Here is a 25,260-nt window from a genome sequence, read left to right as displayed (position 1 = left end):
AGACATTTGAAATGATATAATGAGTTAAATTAATTTCTTAGTAATGGAATCAGTCATGTAAACAACAAATAAATTGTTAGAAAAATTAAAAGAAATTAATAGACAAAAGCTACTTCTCAAATCCTTTTTTTCTTTCTTTTTGAACATGAAACCGAGAGGAAATAAATGAATAAGTTTTATAAGTCGGTTAGGGCTCAGTAAATATTGCAATTACCTTAACAATTATATTTTTAGGGTTTTTTTAGGTGTCATTAGGGTTAATTATGTTTTAGGTTATGTTTAATTGCAAAATAAAGCAGGAAAATTTTAAAAGATAAATGTTCTATAGTATGAGTTTTGAAAGCGGGCAAGAATTATACTCATGATATTGCAGTAATATTCGGAAGTCAACAGTCTAGAAATTCAAAAAACTACATTACTTTCACTCTTTCACTTTTTTATTGCAGAGTTATATCTTTTAAATATTAAAAAAATGTTGAAGTAAATCAAAAGAACATTAAACAGGGTTTAATGTTTCAGTGCATCGAATTTCTCAAAGAACCTTTTTATTCTTGATGCCGTTCTTCTTGAATTAGAGGCACTATAATTTGAAAATCCCAATAATGCTAAAATAGGAAAATGTTAAAATTTAACATACCAAGATGTTTCGGTATTATCAGTGAATTCTAAAAAGAAAATCAGGAAAAGGAACTTACCTAAAAGATAGAAAAAAAATCATAAGTCTGTGATAGAAGTTGAATGCATAATTAATCATTAAAATTAACATAAGTTCAGTATTATCAATATTATATGCAAATCAATTCTGTTGTCAATATTTTCTTAACATCAGATATGGATTCTTAATAGCTTTAAAGAACTGCAAAGAACTGAAAGTAATATTAGAATGCTAATAACCATGTGCTATTATCAAAATAATTTTATTAATTACATTGACAGTATCATCCATCAATGTAATTAATCTATCAATAATTTTATTAATTACATTGAAGTCATCTTTTGAATTAATATCAATATAAAATCTTTAATAATATAAAAATAAAAATTTGCACTTTGGCTGTGCTGTTCTATTAAAGTTCTTTAACACTGAGTTTTTCTATAACGATTTTTGAAAAGTTTCCAATTTATAATATTTAAATTCAGATTAAAAATAACTAAGGTATAAGATACTTTACAAAAAGGCTTCACAGTCTTAATCGTGAAATATATGAAAATATTTATATGTAAAGCAGGACACTGTTATTTTCTGCTAATTTTCAAATAATATAGTGACGAAGATAAAGCAATTGCAGTTTTCCTTAATTCATTGCAAATTTTAAAATTTTCCTTTGAATAAGCATTAAATAAGCACTTTTCTTTGATTTCATCCGATTTAGATAGTTATTCCTTAATTAAATGAAAACTAAAACATCATCAATATTTAAAATTAAAGCCTAAAAACTAGTCCATAATTGTGAAAGCCTTTTAAAAACATTATATTAGCTGTTTGTTTGAATTTTTAAGATTGATAGCCTCAGAACTAAGCGAAGTTAGCGCTTCAATAATGTGATTCATTTGATGTTTGTAAAAATGGAATATTACAATCGGTTTCGCACTTATTTCTTGAAGGATTGCATTTCTGAAAGCTTGAACAATTATGTCATATCGACGACATTGCAAAATTTAAATATTTCCAGAGTTTAAATCTTAGTCAGCAAAAAATATCTTAATTCTAATTTCTTGTTATATGAAAATCACTTTTGGTAAAGAATTAAAAAAAATATATTGATTACAAATTCTATATAATTTACAATAATGAATAAAAGTAAAAACATAAAATGTTTTTATCATGCAATTTTACTAGTGTACCATAAATTAGAAAAATGTTTTTTAATGGAGTCAAAAACAAATAAAAAATTTTGATATATTGAAAACAATCCTAAAAGAAATTAAAACCCAATTAACATTATAAGAAAGCAAATTAAAAATGTATTATAAAATGATTAAAATCCCAATTTGTAATTGTAATAGTAATTTTCCAATATTTGAGTATTTATTATAAAGCCTGATAATTTTCTTTTTGTTTCGTATCTATATTTTTGAAAAAAAATTTCTACTTACTAATGCGCTAATAAAAGCACATTTTAAAAGCTTACGATTTTATTAATAAAACTTCATTTAAATAGTATTTTAATATTAGAATTTTTTTGTAGGATCATAATGGGCATAAATGTAATGGATGTCATTTTAAAAGTAACAAAATTTAAAGGAAAAATATAATTTTATCATGTTATAAAGCGTAAAATCTTTTTATGCATTCTTAATGATGAGTTAGATCAATCCACAGAAAATAAAAACATAGTCAAAACTTTATATACTACCATTATGTTACATAAAAAATCCATGTACGTTAAATCACAGTATTATTCCTTTAATAAATGAAATACTTGGATTTGATCCGGCTGAATTATTAATAAGAAATTAATCATGGAATTATTTACTTGCCTTACTATTAATAATTTTTGTGTAATAAATGAAACTGTAATAATATATTTAACTGTAATAACTGTGAAGTAACATGACGAAAATTACTGAGTCATTATATATCAATCAATCAAAAAGTTATTGATAGCCAGATGATAAAAACATCATACGCGAAGAAGTAAAAAGATAGTTAAAATTAACACTCAAGAAAATGCTATTACTCATGTAAACAAAGAAAATATAATTTAAATATAAAAATATTATATTTTATATAAAAGCATTTTAATGACAAAATATTATAATACTAAAAATCTGCTCATCATCAGTAAATTGATTTTTAAGTAAATTGAGAATATCAATTCATCAAACTATTTTTAGAAATGGCTGGAATTTGATTCTCTTCATAATTTATAAATAACTTTTATACACGAAGAATTAGATAAAATTTAAGTGAAAATAGCATGTGGTACTTCAGAGATAAAAAAATGAAACGATTTAAAAGATATATAATACTTTCATTAAAAAAGAATGACACTATTTTATATCAAATATACTTTTTTATTTGTAGAAACAGAATTTAGAATAATTTTAAAAAAATGTGTACTTAAATGACCCTTATAAAATCTGTATTGCAACCTCCTAATGCTTCCCAATTCGTATGAGAAAATTTAAAAATATTGTCACGCAGGTACTTTAGTGTGGAACTCAATGACACACACAAAAAGTAGAGCTAAACCAATTTATTAACTCAACTCTGAACTCAGAACACAGTAACTGACAAATCTTCTGCTTTTATACTAGGAGGAAAAGTTCCAGAATACTTTTCTGGAGACAGTAAAAAAAAGTCCAGAACACTTGTCTGGTAAACTAAAGGAAGGTCCAGAATCTTCTGGAACATGAAATAAAGGAAAACATAAAATCAAGGAATGAAATATTTACGCAGACTGTTAATGACATTGTCTCTAGAGGGATTCGAACTTATGATTCTCTTGATTCTGAGATTGGTGCCATGACCATTCGACCATGGAGAGTCGATTGCATCTTTTCAATGTGGCAATATCTATCCATTACTTATGATTTCCATAGAATTTGACAAAATATTTATAAATTTTTGCTTTTATTTACTTATGCTATATTATTAATCATCACGACTATGGTCTTCAATATACAAACTATTAATCATAAAACGCTCTTGCACACAAATACTACTACTGAATTTAATTTTTATTTAAACAGATGATGTATTTACAAGAGCGTTTGATGTAATAAGTTTCAATTCAGCAGCACGAGTAAGATTAGATTCCAGCAAAACACTTCAACCTTTATTCCAACTTAATGGTGTTGTTGGTTTGATCCGAACTAGAATATTTTTCTACTGGAAATAAGAAAGCGTGAAGGTAAAATGTGCTTTTCTCCCTGGGGCACCTACGGTTTTATTCTCCAAAAAAGATTCGGAATGAAATCAGCTGTTGGAGGTTCTCGCTTTTTCAGATAACTGTTTGCCTTAAAGAAATGGTATTTTCACAGGAAAGAAAGCGTATTTCTTTGTTGATTTTCCATATTTCTCTATTATTTTCTAGTGAATTTTTAAAGAAAACTAATGCAAAATAGAAAGTATAATAGCATGCATTAAAAATATATTTTGCGTGACGGTATAGCCAAATTTTGAAATCAAAACAGCATATATAAAATTAATTTTGGTTTAAAAATCCTACAAATTTATGAATTTTCGTATGTTTTCGATTAATTATCAAGAAATAGCCGGGGTTTACATTCAGTCAATGTAAATATAAGAAATTTTTAAACTTCGTTTAAATTAAACTTTTTAAATAATAATTATTTCAGTTCAATACCATAATTGATTAACATTATTTCTAATCTAAAGTTATAATTACCTGGGTTTGGACGTTTTCACACTTGTTTGTCAAGTAATGGTAACATTCAGATACTCATAAATTCACTCAATTTTTTTCAGTATATAATCGTATGTATGATTAAAAAAGTAATTATAATTTTTAGAAATTTTATATGCATTATTTATATACTAAAATTCACTTTAAATGACATGGATAATAGTTTGGAAAGTATAAAGATGTTTTAATTTGATGCTCAAGAAAATCATTTAAAAATAAAGCGGGCCTAAAGGTTTTGCCACCTAAATGGAAACAGATATATCTACAATTGATTACGAGTACTTGCTATAGTATAAAAGATTCTCTCTAATCCGTCACCTATGGAACCAGACATCTGTCGGATTATAGAGAGAGAGTCTGGATTATAGATAAACATACATATCAATGAATAAGACAATTCATTTTTCTGCGTGCGGGAAATGAGTCAACAATATGTATATTAGAAAAATATTATATTTAAGTGTTGAGTAGGAGCGCGTTAAATACAAATCATATACAGACAGTGGGAAATTTTTAAATTTTAAAAGAAGAAAATGGCTCTTTACCAAATAGCATATTTTAAGCATCGGACTAACAGAAGTGCCGGTTTTTGTTTAGTTACATTAATGCCCCGATTTAGAGCAATACTAGCGTTATTTTTGGAGTAACTTTGAGGCCTAGTCAGATGATGAGGACGGAACCCGGGATGGCATTCCTCTCCAAGATTCCACATCAAGACACCAGCGTGAGGACATTTGGCCCAGGTGGATTTGCCGGGCAGCGGATCCGCTTACACGACGTTTTTCGGTGGAATCGGGTCTTAACCTAAAATCTTCCACTTCCGAAAGCGAGTCCTTACCATCAGGCCACCACCAATTAGTAATGGCGGAGTAACAAATGTCGGATTAGAAATTGTCTACTGTACAAAAAAAAATATGTTGATTTCATTTACATTTCCATTGCTATTCATTTCCCTTTACCATATCATTTAGATAGACCAAATCCAATTCCAGCTGTAAAAGGTGATGCGTGTTGAACGGAATAGGGTAATATGCAGGAATACTTACAATGCAAGCTGAAATAGAGATATCTGTATTTCACAGAATATAGATCTTGTGGATGCTAGAATTAATTTAATTCTTTTATTCGTATATTTTGTTTGTAATATAATAAGATAAATATTACAAAAATAACGAAATGATAATCATTTGAGAGTCCTTAAGTGGAATGTGTTAGAAGAAATAAAAGGATACGGCATTTAAAAATAAATAGATGATTGGAAAAATAAACAATTTGTAAAAGCAAATTTAACTTTAATGAGTTCTTTCTTTAGTTTGTCAATTGTCTAATTACGCTAACAGTAACAGATACAATCATATGGACGATTGACCCGTTTACGATTGAATGACGCACAAAACTATAAAACACAATCTAATTCTGAACTATATATATATAGCCCGATCTTCATTCCACAAGTCTGACTCGTGATGTTCAGGTTTGACCCCATTATCATTCTAGGAATGCGATTCGTGGTGATAAAGTTCAGCTTTCATTTACTTTTACTAATGCAACTCGTGATATTCATGTTTGGTCCAAAATTGTTATCACGTGTAAGATTCGTCAAAATACGGCAAGAGATTTAAATAATAGCTGATATACTAGGCACTATTTGCGATTAAAAATTTTTCATACCCTTAATTAATAAAAAATGCACTATTTAATAAACTATTTCAACTATTTAATTAGTTTCCTTAAATTTCAAAATTTGTCAGCAACATTTGAAGTATATATAAAGTTAAAGTAAAAATATATTAAATATTAGTATTTGACCACGTTAAGTGCATCTAGATAATAAACATTTTAAAAAAAATAATTTAGAAATATATTAAAGCAAAGTATTATGATACAATTTATCAAATCATCTGCAACTTTATTTTTAACTAAAATAAAAATATCAGTTTCCTAGAAAAACTTGAGTAAAAAATCATACGCCTTCTAATAAAATTGCAGAAAATCTATTTAAAATACAGATGGCTATTAATTTTTTTTAAAGTTATTAATATTATTTAAAGACTGACGGAAAATTAAATTGAGCACTGCAGGTGACGGTCCGTAGGGAAATAAACGAAATGCTTAAAAATATCTTTAATATTTTTTTCATTGGCAACTCTAAAGATATGATATTCTCTAAAAATGGAAATAAAGGATATATGGAAATAACATTAAAAATTAATTATGTATATTGGATAATTAATGAAATATAGATTATTAAATTAATTGCTGTTACTTTCTGTTAATTTTTAATGCTTGATAATTAATTGTTCATTGTTGACTTTCTAATGCTTGACAATATTTGTGAGAAATGTTTAAAGAAAATGTATTAATTATTTAGGATTTCCGTAATGAAAAAACTATTCAAGAATTTCCACTTATATAAATCACTGGGTATCGAATAGTAAAACAAGTCTGCGTTCTTTTTACCATGCAAAAGTTCCATAACAGTTGAAAATATATTTTTTAAAACTGTTTTTAAATTCATAATTGAAATATGAATAAAAAAAAATATGCTTTTATTTTAAAACATAAATCTGATATGCATAAAAAAAAACAAGCATATATACTGATCTGCAAAATTAGTTATTTACAAAAAATAGCATCAACAAAAAAATCCTGGAATTTATTCTCAAAAAGCAATTTAAAAAACAACAACAAATAAAACAACAACAAAAATTAACCCAGAAAATATTCAAGATTAGATCTTGAAAAAAACTTCTAGTTTTAAAACATTTAAATTTTTTTTATTGTAAAAAGATTTGCTTTGTCAATTAGATTTATCAAGAATTTTTCTTTAAGCTGTGAGGTTCTTTAAAATGCTCAGTTAATAAAACTTTTTTTAAATATAGAAAAGTCAAATACCATGATCTTATTTCTTTTTGCATAGTTTAAATTTTGTTACAGAAAATAAGATATATCGTTTTATTATATGCATTTAAATCTCACATTACATTGAATAAAATGACATTTGTCAAAAATGTTGCAGATTCAAATAAATATTAATTCATATTCCTACAACACTATTTTCAAATGAATTTCTATTTACTTCTTTTCAGATACAAATATTCATTTACGTTTCTGCGAAGAATTAATATATATATATTTTATAATCGAATTTTAATTTACTATCATTACAAAACACTTTAAATGCATTTCAAAATTAGCTATGCATTAACCCAGAAAACTAACTTTTTGAAAAAAGGAAACACAAAAAAATTAACTTTTTTCGAATTTAAAATATTAATTTGTTTCCTTCAAATAAAATAAAGCAACCTAGTTTTTTCATACAACATGCGTTCTTAAAAACGTGTCACGCTTCTATTGCAGTTCTAAAAACCCCGAAACATCAATAAAATTCTCGATTCCCTCGAATATCGTGTATTACCAGTCAGCTGTGAAGGTTAAAAGACTTGCTTTCGAATATTCAAGGACGATTTCAGAAATTTTATTCCAATAAATCCGAAAATCAAACTGTGTCCAGCTGTAAAAACATCTACTGGTTACTTATTGGTTTCTGATCACAAGGCTAGGAATTTCGATTTAAAAAATTCTGTTTTCTATTAATGGAGTAACACGAAATTTCTTTATAAATTTTTAAATGTTTTTTTTTCTTAGTCCGTCATATTTTTTTCAGTGTTTCTGAAAATGAAGAATGTAAGCTGAAAAAAACTTTTTTTCCACGAAAAAAATTTGTTGTAATAAAAGTAAACGATTCAATATTAAATAAATTTCTTACTTCGATTACTTCAATCTATTATTTCAATTTTGTTAATTTAAAGTAAAATATACCTTGAAATTATCTGAATTTAAAGGCCTAAATTAATCTCCAATATTTAATTATACAAATATATTTCGTCAGTAATGCCTACAATATATTTTCTAACCATCAGCATAAAAACGTTATTATTTTAGAAATAAAAATTATTATTTCACATAGCATTATCTTCCTTTTTAAAAGCTATTAAAAACTAACTTTATTTTATTTAATATTCGACTTACCGAGTCTTAATAGTTTTTACAGGATTATTAATGGAATGTAATATATTTTTGTTTTTCAAATTTTCTAATTCTTCCACTTATCCCAAAAATTCTAAAATAATCTAGAAAGCTTCTAGACCAAAAGATAATATTATGAACAAAAAATTAAATTTTTTTTTAAATAAGTAAGGATTAAGATTATAAATTCTAAAATAATATTTTACAGTTTGCAAACGATCTCTATTTATTTTTCTATAAACAGAATAGTTGCAGAAAATGCGCGAATTTTATATGACAGCATATTAAAATGGAGAGAAAATACTGTTTTAAATCGCTTTATTTACATGTCAAACGAATTACTGAACAAAAATTTAAATTCTTTTAGTTATATTACAAAAAGAAAGCAATTAGAAAGGTAAGATTAGTTTAAAAAAAAAACTATAATGATAAATGTCAAGCCATCCTAAACATTTGTTATGTCATGGTAAAAATTGTGGGCTTTCAATTAAATTAGGAAAACAGCTTTTAAAGTTTTTTCCCCCTCAGTTTCAAACTCTTTTGTTTTCCCGCAAAGTAAAATCAATTTCTCAAAACTGGGTTAAGAGACAATGAGTAAGTCGAATTGATTAGAATTTAATCAATATCGCTCTTCTAGTTATTTGCTTCTAGGCATCGGTCTACCCTTCAAATAAAATAACGATGCTGTAATTAAACGTGAAATTTGCTGAGTTCATGAAATTATTTTTATTAGAAAATTAAATTTTATCATCGTGAATAAAAATGGAAACGATAATAAAAATTTAATCAACTATTCAGAGAATTTGTTTTAATAACATTTATTTTGTTTTAATAACATTTGTTTTTATTTAATGTCTTTTTAAAAAACGTCATTAAGAATTTCTAAATATTTTAATGATAAATAAATAAAGATTAAATAGTCATTACCGACAAAAATTAATTTTTTTAAATAACACATAAGTATTTTTAAACTTTTCGTTGCCTCATTAAAAATAGCAATATATATAAAAATAATGATTATTTTCTCATTCATTTACTGCACTGGATCTTACCCCTTATCAAATAAAACAAAGTAAAAATGGAATAAGAATATAAAGTAATAAAAATAAAGAAATTATTTAAAATATTACGAAATTTTATTTAGAACTGGTTGATATTGGCGTTGATAGGTATTAAAGTCTTTTCATATATGGTTTTAACGTAAAAATTACTTTTCTATAAAATATTATCATAGAAAAAAATCCAGTTATCGTCTAAAATGTTTTTAATTATAATAAGAATCTCAACTGAATCGAACAACTTTTGAAATATTATTGATAATTAATTTTTTCTATGTTATATTAGTATCGGAAATTTGGTTTAAAATCATCAGTAATTAATCAATCATTTATTAGTTTAAAGTTAATAAAAATTAAAGAAAAAAACATATAGATATCATTCAAAAGATTCTAGCTTTTGTTGTTATAGGTGATTTCGTTGATTTTCTACCTAGATTCCTCATAACCTGAAGCCTCTATTGTTATCTAATGTTTATTTTATTTGAACGCCAAAACTTTTCTTCTTTTCCCTTTATTTAAGATTGATAGATTGATTGACTTAATCTTGTTTTTAAGTAATCATTGCTTTAAAAGTAATCATTGCGTTTTTAAGTTGCATTTTTAAGTAATCATTGCTTTAAAAGTAAAAAAAGCATGCATTAAAATAATAATTTAAAAAACAGTGGTAGTGCATTTAAAAAAAGTGCATAGTGTGCAGTGGTTAATAGGTATAGTGATAGTGTAAATTGGTTAATTTCCAACTAATTAATTAATTTTTTTTCATTTTGAAAAAATGACAGTATTTTTTCTCTTGTTTTATATTTAAAGTATGCAAAATTAACTTAAATACAGTCAAATTTTTAGGAGCTGATGTGGAACTTACATACAGACGGAGCCATAATGACTTTTATTGATATAAAGATTAGATATTTTTGAATAATGTGTAAGCAATTAAAAAAAACTACAAATTTAAGATGCAAAGCAGGTTTTTTTTTAATTTATCAAACTTCAAAAAATATATGTATGGTTTCAAATAAAACAATGATTTGATTACAGAAACATGGTTGTATATTTAATTATATCAGAAAACAATCAGTATTATGAATTCTAATAAATTTAAAGATAAAGATAATATTAAATAATTACAAAATAAAACAACTACAAACAAAACTAAGACTACAAACAAAAAGAAATTCTGATTCGATACTTCTAGAAACAAAATTTAAGAAAGACCAATGACTTATAGATAAGACATAATCGAGACTAATATTTATTATTCTGAAGAATTTACTTTGGCATATAAAAAAGAAAACCATAAAAAAGATGAAGTATCAGTTTGGAAACTTTTGACAAGTTTATTCATTCATAAAGTCTGGATTCTGCTGACATGGGTGAATGAACTATTTTTAAAGATTAAAATAAAACTAAAGCCACCATTTTTTGAAAAAAAAATCCATGATCTTACTCACTCTTTTAGAATGGTGTTCTTTTATTATAATAGTTTAATTTCACAAAAAAGTGGCAATGGCTTAATTATAGAAAGTGCATATTTAACTTGTTTTTTTTTAATTAACAGTATCTCTTTTTAAAAAGGTTGCCACTACAAAGTTATAAAAAGAAACCATTCACTGTTAACGCTTGATATATAAATTTTTTTTTGTAAAACCAACATTTGTTCGATTTTTTTTTTTATATTTGATCAATTATTTTGGAAGATTTAAAAACAAAATACAATTTATATATATATATATATATATATATATATATATATATATATATATATATATATATATATATATATATATATATATATATATATATATATATATATATATATATATATATATATATATATATATATATATATATATATATATATTATAGTTCAAAGTGAGATATATTGTACATTGAAATTCTGTAGGTTGAAATCCACTTGTTGGCACCCCGGAAAATTCGAGACTTTACACACTGCGCTTGCTATATTTTCCATATCATAAACCTTAATAGCTATCTTTCTTTTTGGCGCGCTGGCGACTTGGCATCTATTGGCGATTGAATAAGTACCGGCTAATGGATTCCAGCAGCATGGATTTTTTTTTATTTATTGTCTTTTACATTTTGAGAAATAATTTCTTATAGTAATAATCTGCTTTAATATCTATCGATATCAATTCTTTGCAGTGCTGCTTTTAGGATTCGTTTCTTTCCAGTTTAAGCTTCAGGAAAATATTTACAAAAAATTTAAACGCAGAAATAAATTATGGGCGCTGTAAAAGTTTAAGTACATTATTGTCTGAATTTCATTTCAGAGACCGTTTGGCAGTTATTCATAAATGTTAGAAACGAGCAGTGCTGCAAAAATATTTCACATGGGAATATCATTATAACAAATTTTTCGAAAAAAAGTTTTATCTCTAAATAGCCCAGAATTTAGAAGAGTAATTATAATTAAATATCGAATCGATTTAAACAATTTAGAAAATAAAAAAAAATATTTCGATGTCTCGGAAATTAGAATTGCACAAAAACAGAGAAAAGTATAAGACACGAATGAATACATACTAAAAAACAAACGTAGGAATATACATATATTTCAATAATTTATATCATAAGATAATTTGATGAACTCTTAACTTTCTAGAATACGTTGTATACAGAAATATAGTAATCATCAAAAAATTGGTACTCGAGATTTTGACGAATCTCCACGTTTCAGACCTCTCTGAGTTCGAAACACACACTTTTGGAAAGTATCTATGACAAAGTAACTCAAAACCGCTTAGAGCTTGAAATTCGGTGTACGGTTTTTACACCAAAGTTTTAGATTTGTCAAATTTTGAGTAAATTCTGATCAGAGGAAGTTCATCTATCCAACTGTTCAAATATCAGTTAACACGATAATTACAAAATGAAGAGATCTAGGCAAATAAAATTTGGCACACAGATTTAACACTTATAGTGTAGACACTTGTCAAATTTTGAGCCAAATCCAAAAAGGAATTGACCGTCTGTCAATCTGTACATTCAGAAACATGTAAGCGCGATAACTCAAAACCGCAGAGACTTAAATATATCAAATTTGGTACGGGATTTTGTGACTACAAGTTCAGTTTTGTGCCACATTTTAGTTTCAATAGTTTAAGAAAACACGTGCCTAAAACACAAATTCGATTTTCGTATACTATTAACCGCATGCCAGGGATTAATCGCCAAAAAAGCCCCGCCAATAATGATGCGAAAGATTCATTCATTAATATTTCGTAACTATTGTACGCCATTGTCATGCAAGGCATTCTCTGGTATAATATCTTTATTAGAGCTTATGCCAGAATATTTTAGGGATACCACTCATGCTGGTTTAACGTAAGACTTATATTCAATTATATTTGTGACAAGTGGCACTTAATTTATTTGAATGTATTATTAAAGGAATTTAATAAGAAGCAGCATTATTAAATAAAATAAAATTTATTTAATATATAAGGAAAAAGAAACACCTTGTTTTTGTTCATTATGAGTATCGTAATTTCTTTTTTTTTGTCGAATCAAAAGACATAAATGATAGCAGAAAGTTTTTTTTGAAGGATTTATAAGGACATTGGCGCGTATTAGGTCGTTACACACGATTACGGGATTATGTGTTTCAACATGAAGATTAAGCAATTGGTATTAAAACAATAAAAACTTCAAGAACGTATTTCAATAACATTTACAGATTCTGCTTTTAATGCATAATTGTTGGCAACGTTTCATGTAAATAACTTTCTGATACACACGTTAAATACAGAATATCCCAAAAAGTGAGACACACATTTATTTCCTTAAATGTTGCATCCAAACATATACTTCTAATTTAAAAGCTGCCTTAAAGAAAGAAGGTAATTTTAAGTATACATTTTGACTATTGTGAATGATGTTAAAAGATTAAAATGATACATTTTTATATAGCTCCCATAGTGTAAAATTGCCCATTAGTAAAATATTACTATTACATTCAACTACGCACACACATAAAATTTTATGCATCTCTCTTTAAAATTTGTAAAAATATTTAAAATATATATTTGAACGGGATTGTATGCATTTTAGGAATAATACACATATAACAATAAGTTATTGAAAGAGAGAAATTTAGAGAATAATAATATAATCACTAATTGAAATTAAACTTAAAAAATGTAAAATAATAAATTATTTTGCAAAACTAGCTCAAAATGAAAGTTCTCGACATCTGTACAAAACTGCATTCAGCTAACAATACTTGCATGAAACAGCATCTGCAAATTATCAGAAGTTCCAAATATTCCGCGTTAGTGAAATATTTCTTAATAGAATGATTCCTCAGTGCAATGGGTTGCACTCTCGGCTTCGAGATCGGAAGGTTTATCAGTTCGATACCTGTTTTCATTAATAAAACATCGTGAAATAAAAACCAAGTTACTGTGGCAATGAAGTTCGAATGGATGTATTGGGTCAAGATGCGGTAATCGTCATTTGACCATTATTCAAAACTAAGAGAGCCGTCCCGAAATAGTTCTGGTATTGTTCCAAAAATGTCGAGAATAAAAAGTCATTAATAAGGCGTCAGTTTAATTTTGGAATTAATTGCACTTTTTATAGGAAGAAAATAGTTACGAGGAAGTAGGATAAGATTTTTTTTTTTTAAATGTGCATATTGTATAAATAGTTCCTAGTTACTGATGCTCAATGAATTGTCATTGTGAGGATCAATTTGCTCGCAATCTTATTCGATTGCATTAGAGTAAAAAAAAATTCATTTATCTGGAAACTCGAAATGTAAATTATTTAGTTAAAAGTGTACATTTTCAAGCAAACTTCCTTCATTTAATACTAGTACCAGGGAGACCAAGTATTTAGATGCGAATCACATACTGATTACACATGGATATTTTCCAATCTTACATACTAGCTGGTCAATTAAATAAAAAAAAATGATGAATGCACTTAGTTTAACATATTATTTTAATTGGTTAACACAATAATTCCATTGTTACTATTGAATGTGCGCCGAACGTATTCATAATGTCATATAAATGCAGTTCACAAAAGTTTGAGGTAACAGTAGGTTATCATCCTATGGCAACAATGAAAGTACTACAAAAATTTAAGAGATGGCGCTGTATGACATGATCAGTATGAGATCAAATAGAAAAGATATAGAAATGTTTTTTTATATATCCTTAGTTAAAATAGATAGTTACAAGAAAATGTTTTTTTTGTGGGTAAAATCTCGTTTTTTCAGGAAAGACACCTAAATAGATAAATTTAAAAAGCAAAACCTTATCTAAATGTAAAATTTCATCGAAATCTTTAGAGGCGTTACCGAGATACACGAAATAAATTTTTACATATACAAAAAGTTGCTCGTTTAAAGTTATAAGATTTTCTGCTCAACAGTCATCATTTTTCAAGGAAAAAAAAGCTTTTTTAAATGTTAGTTAACTTCAATGATTCAACAAACTATTTCGTTTCAATTTCGCCATTTTCTAGAAGATAAAACCTTCTTTAATGTTAGTTATGTTAATCTTATTGATTAAAACAAACATTTTTTTTACTTGACTTTCACCATTTCTTTAGAGATGAAAGTTCCTTTTAATGTTAATTCAGCAGAATTTCCAATTAGCATATATCAAGAATAGCAAGAATGATTATGCATAATTATCAGGAAATGTATCAGTCGCATGAATGCGACAGAACATAGTTCATATAAGCAACTACTTCTAGTCGATTGTTCTTGAAAGGAAAGTTGCTTATTTTTAGACAAACAACAAAAGTTCGATGGTCTCGTCTAAATACATGAATCGGAAGTATAAAAATACATAGATAATCGACTGCTTCTGTCATGGTCCGGTAGAAAATTACTTATGCGCATGCAAAATGGACATTGCTATTAGAAAAGAAGGAAAGTCCATTACACAATGTCCTTGAATTTATAAAAAAAAGCGCTGATTTAGGCGGAAACATGCATATAGTTAAGCAGTATTTGGTTCCGCTACAAATGATTTGCTTCCACTTTCAGCAACTGGCCTTGTCTTGAAAAACCAGCTGACATGGTGTGAAGCCATCAGTGTGATAAGTTATTAAATAAATAATCTGATTATTACGGTTCAGTTATTGATGTGTAAAAAGGCCATAAAATTATCACTAGGAGGAGATTTAGAGTTATTTTAGATTACTATTATTATATGGGGAGAATTGGCGATTTTGTTAAGATGTATTATTAAATTATTAAATAAATAATCTGTTTATTACGGTTCAGTTACTGATGTGTAAAAAGGCAATAAAATTATCACAAGGAGGAGATTTAGAGTTATTTTAGTTTACTAGTATTATAAGGGGAGAATTGGCGATTTTGTTAAGATGCATGTGGAAACAAAGGTTAAGTACACATCAAGAGATTAAGTTACTGATATCGTAATGGGGGATTTAAGCATATTAAAATTGTTCGCCGCCATGACTGGCTAGTATAACTTTTGAAGTCATTATATGTTATTTATTTTTTTGTAATGCATCAAAATGTGGTTAATAAAATTCATTTTATCAGCAAAATAAAGTTTTTTTAAAGCACAAAAATGATTCTTAAAAAAATTTATTTATTATCTTACAATGAATAATTTAGGCACCTATGTTAAACATAAATAATTTATTTACTAAATATCCGCTTTTGGAGTCTGCTAGTTTACTACGATTGTTATGGTTTATCGTAAAATTTCAAATCAGTATTTTGCACTTAACTTATTGTTAATGGTTCCTTAAGCAAAATTCTTTTAAATTTCAAATTTTGATAGTCAGATAACTTTCTCTATTTAAGAAGCTTTTTTTTTTTTTTTTTTTTTTTTTTTGCTTTTTCGTGTACAAAGTATAGAGAAAGTACAATCGTCAAAATATTCGAAATCGAGATTTTGACGAATCTCCACGTTTCGGACTTTTCTAAGAAAGAAAAAACACATTTTTGATATGTTTTCTTCTGAGTTTGTCTCTTTGTGAACTTGAAAGTTCAAAAACGCTGTAAGCTAAACGGTTTAAATTTAATATAAAAAATAACGAACAAATCTGTAGATTTCTACCAAACATTGAACGAAATCCATTCACAGGAAATCTGTTCGTCTGACAGTTCGAGTACAAAGAGCTAGATAGACAAAATGTAGTACACAAGCTTATCGTCTAAAATGTAGATATTTATAAAATTTTAAAGCAAATCCATTAATCGGTTGTCCTTCTGTCAATTTGCACTTTCACATACTAATAGCTCCAAAATGAAATGACTTAAATCAATGAAATTCGGTTTATTTTGTGAGTATAACTGCAGCTTTGTATCAAATTTTGGTGTCAATGGGCTGTCAAAAATACATATTCTTGCGATAGATTCAGTAAAAATGCTAGATTTAATCGTAATGCTAGATTCAAAGATCTTTATATCGTAATTATGTTCACCAATTCAAAGGTATTTGTGACTTTGCCTTAAGTCCACAATTTTATGAGGAAAAAAAGGGGGGGGATTATAATTTTGAAGAAAAGTATACAAAAAGGTCTTAATAGTTTGCAATTATGTTTATTATTCTTTACTTGTACTTATATTATTTATTGTTCTAAAGGCTCTCTAATTCAATTTTTAAAAAATCAGTGAATATTACAATAAAAAAAGGGACAAGTTAAAAAAGTTATAATATAAAAGTGTTTAAACATGCAAGATAATTATACGTAATTGTCACAATACTCAAACATTCTTTTAAAAATCATGATTTAAGCTATAGCCTATTAAATAACTTTCACAACAATGTGCATATTATTATACAATGCATTTCTAAATCGCTTTAAAATATAATTTAATTTAGATCTTACATTACAGCAATTAAGGTAGATCTTAAATGACAGCAACTAAATTAGTACCATTGAAAATATAACTTTTAGAATTATAAAAAGTTGTGAAAATTATTTTAATGCAATAATATGTACGGAATTTAGCGTCAAAATAAAAATTTGTTTTTAATTAAAAAATTCTAATAACAATTTCAAAACATCAATTCGAAGTACACATTCTCACTTTTCAAAGTATATCTGTGCCTAATTTGGAAGTTCAGAGTCTAAAGGTCAGTCCTGTAGAGCGCCAATACACACAAAGGCACACTTACATTCATGTTTATTATTAATGGAGTGATAAAATTTATTTTAAAAAATTGTTGGAGTTTCTACTTCTATTCCATTTTCAATATTCAAAAAGTTCATTTAATTTAAGATGCTGAGTTAAAAAATAATGCAAAAATACTTCGGTATATATATCTATATATATCTATATCTATATCTATCTATCTATCTATCTATCTATCTATCTATCTATCTATCTATCTATATATATATATATATATATATATATATATATATATATATATATATATAAATGTAGGTGTGATTACCATTGAAGAATTAAACTATGGGGTTATTAATCTTAGTAAGGAAATTGATCTTCAGCTGCGTGGCAATGAATCGTTATTTATGCCTTTTTGAAGCTTCAGTTTCTTCTAAGATAGTGCAATTACGCTTTTACTTCGATTTATTTCTACTAACGCCTTTAAAAAACCCGAATTAGCTTGTCTATGTTATACCAAACATTATAAACTAGAATGGTACAGTTTGTTTAAAAATTTAAATATCTTTAATTCTGAGAAGAATATATTTTGAGAGACGAAATTAGAAGAATTGAAAATTTTAATATTAAAGCTTCTTCAGCTACTAAATTGAAATAAAGAATTTCATAATTCCATCCAATGAAATCTTTGCTGTTTTATATTATTGAGTTCACATTCTTATAGATAGACATATTTTCCTTTCGATGGATTTCGTCAAAAATTTATCAGAAATCTACAAATTTGTTATTAAGACCATATACCAATTTTATTCTTTTAGTTCAAAGAATTTTGGGCAAATAGATAAATAGGCCGAGACATATTCGTATGAACATACGCATAGATGAATAGACCGAGTTGCAAACATGTGCTTTTTATATTAAAGTTAATGTAAAAGACAAAGGTAAATGAAAATTTCGACGTCTAATTTTTGAAGATCATAAGACATCATCCCTGCTTACTTGCGAAATTTACAAAAAAGCATTACCGAATTTTTAATATATTCCCCACGGATTCAACGAAAACTGTACTCCCTTTTAAATGTTACAGAACTTGAAATTTCAGACGTCGCATGTTATGCTCTGAAGATGCTAATAACGCAATAAAGTAAAGACATTTCGTAACACTCTTTATTGTCCCATTCTTCTGCGGGCATTTGGTGTGACAGATTCAACGAGCCCGCAGAGCGGAACCGAGCGCATTAGTATGTTCTAAAGCATTCGTTCCACTTGAAAGCTGGACGTTTACTGTGACAAGTAAAAAAAAATTCAATTGTATCTTTCAACCCCATCTTTAATCCATTCGTAAACTTTCACTCTCTGCACTAAACGCAAGTGGGACGTATTTTTTAGTTTTTCTTTGTCGAATATGTCTTGTTTTTTTATTCTTTACCCGATAAAAAGAAAGGAAAATGAAAAATAAAATAACAAAATGGCGTCTGATATGGTAAAATGGTTCGGCAATTGACCGATAAAACAGGTGTTTGTCGGACTTGACGTTTCGCGGTTGAATGTCGCCATTGGGAATATAAAACAAAAAGGTAATGCTTGGAAATGACTAGGATAGAATATTTTACTTGATAAATTTTTTTTTCTAGTATAAGAAACATTCAGTTTTTATTTTTTTTCTTCCTATACGAAGCACTGTAATCAACGAAAAATTCGAATCAAGATCTTATTTGATAAATTTTGCTTTCTAGCACAAGAAAAATTCGGTTTTTACTTTTTCTTATATGAAAAATTGTAATAATCGAAAAATTCGAATCAAGATTTTGTTTTAAGTTTCACCAACATTCTTCATGTTTCAGATCTCACTGAAAGCGGGAAAAAATTGTTTTAGGAATTCTATATATTTATCAATAAGTGAACACGATAACTCAAAAACTTTTTCAATTAGATGAAATTCGGTATGTGGCCTTTTTACCAAATTTGTAGATTTTTATCAAATTTTGAACGAAATCTATTCACAGGAAAATTTCTATTTGTCTATCTGACAGCAAGTCAAAATGATAACTACAAAATGCAAAGAGCTAGATAGATAAAATTTGATGCAGATTTTTGCAAGTGTAGATACATATCAAATGATGAATCAAATTCGTCCAAGGTTTTTTTTTTTATTTCTAAGTATGTACATTTACACGCATATAAGAGATATTATGCAAAACTTTACGCAATGACTTAAACAACTAAAGTTTGTTGTTTACAGAAAAATGCAAATTGTGAGGACATTTGTCTGAATTTTTCAACTTAATTTCTTCAGCTCAGTGTGTGGAATTATGTATGAAAGAGGTGAAATATTTCGCTTTTTGCTTGTTTGATAATTTTTGTATAAAGAAATATGATTCAAATCATATTTATATCGTAAAGTATGATGTTTAACGAAATAAAATAAAAAAATTATTTCCTATTCTTCATATAAAATATTTAAAGATAATTGGGACCTCTCATCAGAAATCTGATTGCATAATAAAGTTGTAGGATGAACCCATCTGTGTTTATTTTATTTTTAAAATTTACTCTTAAAAAAGGTATCTTAATATCGTCGCCATGTACGTGGGTATGAATACAGTAACTGTTATTTCCTAGGGCACTTGCTATAGACTAGGCCGCTGTTACGAAGACAGCGATTTAAGCCGGTGGGGGAGCGTCTCTTGTTTTATTAGTAGCGGCAACTAGGGCCGAGATTACGACTTTGCTACTCACACATCACTCATTCGCTTGCACAACCCCTTTTTACAGGAGGGCACATTCACACATCTCACAGATAGAACAACCAATCACAAACCGGGACTCGAACCCAGGACGCCCAGATCACGGGGAAGACGCGCTACCCCTATGCCAGGACACCGGCATACACTAACGAAAAGAATGAAAAATAAAATTGTAAGCCATACTTAATAAGAATTTATTAAGATTAAAGAAAAAAGATTATATGAAAATTAATTTAGTATAATTAAAGTTTGTATTTGAATTTTAAATTACGTAAAACCTGTCTTTACTAAAAAATATGTTCCAAACGGATTGAGAGAAAACGTTAAAATATTAATTCAATTTTAGTTAAAAATTTTCTTAAAAGGAGCCCTACAACCCAAGAAATAATTATGTCATATTTGATAACGCACGGTCCAATGATTTTTCTGCATGGAGCTCTGGACGATTTTTTTTAAAAATAATATGTCATATTACACAAACTATAAATTGCATACCAGCCTATAAAATAAACATATTCATGTTAATACTATTATCTCTAATTATACAATATAGACGTTATACATATAGAATGTTAATTTTTACAAAAAGTATGAACTGTCTGCTTTATTCCACTAACTCACAATGGTTTCCTAAGGCATTTATAAAATTCGTAGATATTAGATGGAATAATAAATATAATTTCATGGAAAAAATTTAAAAAAAAGATTGATTAAATATTTAAGAACACTAAAGACATAATTTGAAGCTAAAAATGTTTAGTTTGGTATGGATTTTACAATTTTCAGCAGTGGTCAGATGATGAGGCCGATATCGGAGCTGTTATCCCTCTCTCAGAATTTTCATGTAAGCGAGATTGATTTAACAGTATCAGCCAGTTTTTTTATTAAAGTTACTTACTTGTCATTCGTTGTAAAGTGTATATGTGGTGTAAAAGCGGAAAGCTTATTTATGATCTTCGGGTTAAAATTTCTTATCATTTTCTAGGTAACGAATGATTTTCAAAAGAAATATTTCTTTCTAAGTAAAGACAGTCAATATCACATAGATGATGGAAAATCGGAAAAAAGATTTGTTATCGTTTATTTCTGTGGCAACACACAAATAATCGTTAGCAAAATGACTGCAGGAAAATAGTAGAATATTCTTTTTTCCTGAAACGTATAAAGGAAATTCGAATGTTTCTTATGACGATACATCATCGTTATTTGCATGACAATGAGTCAGTAAAGCAATCAGCGTTGGTACTGTTCAGAAATTTTGTCATACTGATAGTTAAATGTCACGATTTTGTGAAATTACGCAGTAGAGGAGGAATCTCATTTTGCAAATATTTCACTTGTAAATTAGTTTAAATTTATTGGCCAAAAATTTAAATAAATAAGGTTACTTTTGGATATTTATTATAAAGAATTCGACATAGTTTTGCAATATGAAGTCAAAAACAAATTGGCTACATATTGAAAAAAAAAAAAAACATACTATTATTTGAGAGATTTACAGAAAAAGTACATACTAGCAAAATGTCATATAAAGAAGATACATACTAGATAAATATCACAGAAAAAAAATAATGTTGAAGATTCTATAATTTATGATTCAATATCAAGTAGTCTTTTGAGCATCTGATTGAAGTTAATCCAATTTAATTATTTTTTCTAATTTAACCATTTTTTATGACACCGTTCATTTAATAATCTATTATTTCCACTTTACGCATTAACTCTAATTTCCATAATTAAATTAGTTTTTTTATACTTAAATAGGATATCCGACTCCTATTTACCTGTTTAAAATGACAGCAGATATAAGAGTCATAAAAAAATCCAATCTGTTTCATAAGAATATGCGAATTTAATTCTATGTAAGATGGTCAAAATTTATAACCGATATTATATAATGTAGATTAATTAATGATTAACATTTATTTCTCATTTAATAAACATTAACTGTTTTTTTTCAATTTTGATTTAGTTTAGTTATATTAACGTCCCGTTTTAATGCTGCACTAAGGCCGTTTTGGGACGGACTTCCTAATTTTGAACCGTGGTCAGATGACGAGGACGACACTTGAGCAGGCATCTCCCTCTCTAAATTTCCACACCACACCAGCGGGAGGATGTTTGACGCAGAAGGATTTGACGTACACCAAACCCGCTTACAAGACGGTTTTTCGGTGTATTCGGATATCAAACTTTTTCAATTTTGGAAAATTTTCATGAGTTTTCTACTGATAACAAGAATTATATGAATTTTAGACAATTTCGTATAAAAATATAATTGAGTTGCAATTCTATATCGAATAATTGAAGTTAGAATTAACAACTATTAGAAAATGATATTATCCCCCCCCCCCGAAAAATGACGATTAACAAATAGGTTGGTGCACTAACCTTCGTATTGCAACATAGCTCCACAATGCAAATGTCTTCATTGTGTTATTTCGGAAAGCAATTTATCTCTAACAATAGTTGTTAAAAAAGAACAAAATCATAATCGAGAAAATAAAGTTATAAGATTACAAGAAAATGTAAGCGGTGAAATAGCAGAAAATTCCGAAATTCACTCAAGAAATTGCCCCAAGAAAAAGCGGCAATACTTTAATTTAAAATGCTACGCATCTAGGGCATTGTGTTAAATATCTTTTTCTTCGGCAAACATTAGGTGCCTTGTAATTTTATCTCGTACCAGTAGCAACTCGGTCAGCAAATTTTTCCGACGTGACCCAAGAGAATAAGATAGCAAAAATAATTCTGGAATAGCGCGAAGATTGCAATTTTATCATAGCTGGATTATCTAGTAGATTCTTAAAATTCATCCCTTATCTCCCATTGGACTTAATTATCTACACATTTTCTTCAGGTTAACAATCGTTTTTGAAATATACAACGCGTTAAGTTAAGAAAAAACATCCTTTTTAATTATAAATAAGCTCTTGTGTTTGTAGAAGTATTTTCTAATAAAGAATTGAGAGTTTCATTTTTTAACTTTCAGTTGCGATTGAAAGCACTGTGATTTCAAACAAATATTATTAAATTTCATACTTTTGAAATAAAAGAATAATAAAAAAAAAAGAATAAATCTTTTTTATTCTGAGGCGCTATTCTATCTTGCGTTTATAGCCTGTGATAAAAATAAGAAATATTTTTTACTACTTCGTTAATACGTTAATATATGACCGCCGGGTTGTTGTAACAAAACTGTTTTCATATATAAACATATGGGAAATCATTTTCTTTCTTAACCCTTTCTAGGGCCGTGGGAAGTATGCTTTCCGTCAAATTTATCAATCTTTGAATGAAATTATGTAGGTTGGCATAAGTTCTGACACATTTTTTTAGTAAGTCAGAAACTTAGATGCTTCAGTTCTTTATCTCAGACAAAATGATGTGTCTTGATTTGTTACTTAATTATTAATTAACTAAATTAATTAATTAATCAAATTAAATTTATCTAATAAGCTAAATGAATCCCTTTTCTTATTCTAATTTCAAGTCTAAAAATATTTTAACATAATATGACTAGAAAAAAATGGCCCTTTAACGGGTTAAACCAGCGGCAGTGGTCTCCTCAAAACTTTCCCGCATGTTCTATAATAACCTAAAATATATAATTTTAAAATAATTCTAAAATATATCATAGAACGCCTTGCTTAACACTGGCGTACAATAGTTACGAAATTTTTACCTTTGGCGTGAATTTAGCATTTTTAATAAATCTATCGTGTCATCCCTGGCGAGTTATTTGGCGACTAAGTCCTGGCATGAGGCTAATAATATTCGGAAATCGAATCTTTGTATTTTAGATGTGTCTTCCCCATACATTTTTTAAAAAGTTGCACTTGTAGTCACAAAATCCCAAGCCAAATTTAATATATTTAATTCACTGCGTTTTTGAATGATCGTAATTATATATTTCTGAAATTCCAGATCGATAGAAAGGTCAACCCCTCGTTGGATTTGGCTCAGAATTTGGTCGGTGTCTGCACTATAGATGTCAAATGTGTGTACTGAATTTTATTCATCTTTCTCTCTTCGTTTTGTAATTATCCAGTTAATTTATATACGAAAAGCCTGTTCAGACATATTTTTGTTGAGCGAATTTTATTCAAACTTTGACAGAAATCTACAAATTTGGTATAAAGACCGTATACCAAGTTTCATCCGTCTAGCTCCAAGCTGTTTTGAGTTATCTTTGTCACAGATAGACAGACGGACATTTTCCAAAAATGTGTTTTTCGAACTCAAGAAAGTCTAAAATGAGAAGATACGTCAAAATCTCGAGTTCGAATTTTTTGACGATTACTATATTTTCTGTATACTACGTAGATGATAAGTTAGCCATCTGACTCTCCGACTCGCCACGAAGGCACACGGATTTAAACCATAAAACTGAATGACCGGACCGCCGCAACAGCAACACTGGCGAGAACTGTGGTTGAGTCCTAAGGGCCATCACCGGCCACGGTACAACCCTCCCCGAAGAAAGTACGTCCCGTCATCGATGGGAGGAGTCAGATCCCCCACCTATTTGTGTACCCTCCAGGGTGGCGAGATCCAACCACCATGCCGAAAGCATCTCATCCTCATTTCGAGGTGCCCCCCGGGGGTTCTACGTAGATGATAAAGTAAACGATAGATTACCTGTATGCAATTTAGTAATACCGCAATATTGTATGTGTATAATAAACAATATTATATGCATGCAGTAATACTGTACATGAACTATAAGAAGTATATATGTATTCATTAATAAAAACAATGCACAGTATCACTGACTTCCATCTTTATTTTTTCTCTTCAAATCGATTCATATATTTAGAAATTTCATTAACGTTAAAATAATTCATAACGTTTATTAACGTTCATTCACATTTTGAAAAGTTAAATTGACGTTAAAATAATTTAATATTTTAATGAGTAACGTAGGCAATTATTATTATCACATTTTGTTAAAAAGTTTTTATATT

General features: G+C 27.7%; 1 protein-coding gene across 4 annotated transcripts in view; it reads right to left on the bottom strand.

Annotated features, from left to right (window-relative positions):
• Positions 1–25,260, bottom strand: part of LOC129956695 (amyloid beta A4 precursor protein-binding family B member 1-interacting protein-like) — a 336,170-nt gene that overhangs the window by 236,181 nt on the left and 74,729 nt on the right. The window contains exon 2 of one of the 4 annotated variants that reach the window (XM_056068638.1): positions 638–695. The exons of the other annotated variants lie outside the window; for them this stretch is intronic. The gene's annotated coding sequence lies outside the window, so the exon portion shown is untranslated. The remainder of the gene's footprint in view (positions 1–637; positions 696–25,260) is intronic. 4 annotated transcript variants of the gene reach the window in all.

This window comes from Argiope bruennichi, chromosome 2 (genome assembly GCF_947563725.1).
Source record: "Argiope bruennichi chromosome 2, qqArgBrue1.1, whole genome shotgun sequence".
In the NCBI taxonomy this organism is placed as follows: Eukaryota; Metazoa; Arthropoda; class Arachnida; order Araneae; family Araneidae; genus Argiope; species Argiope bruennichi.
This window is presented reverse-complemented; position numbering and strand designations above follow the sequence as displayed.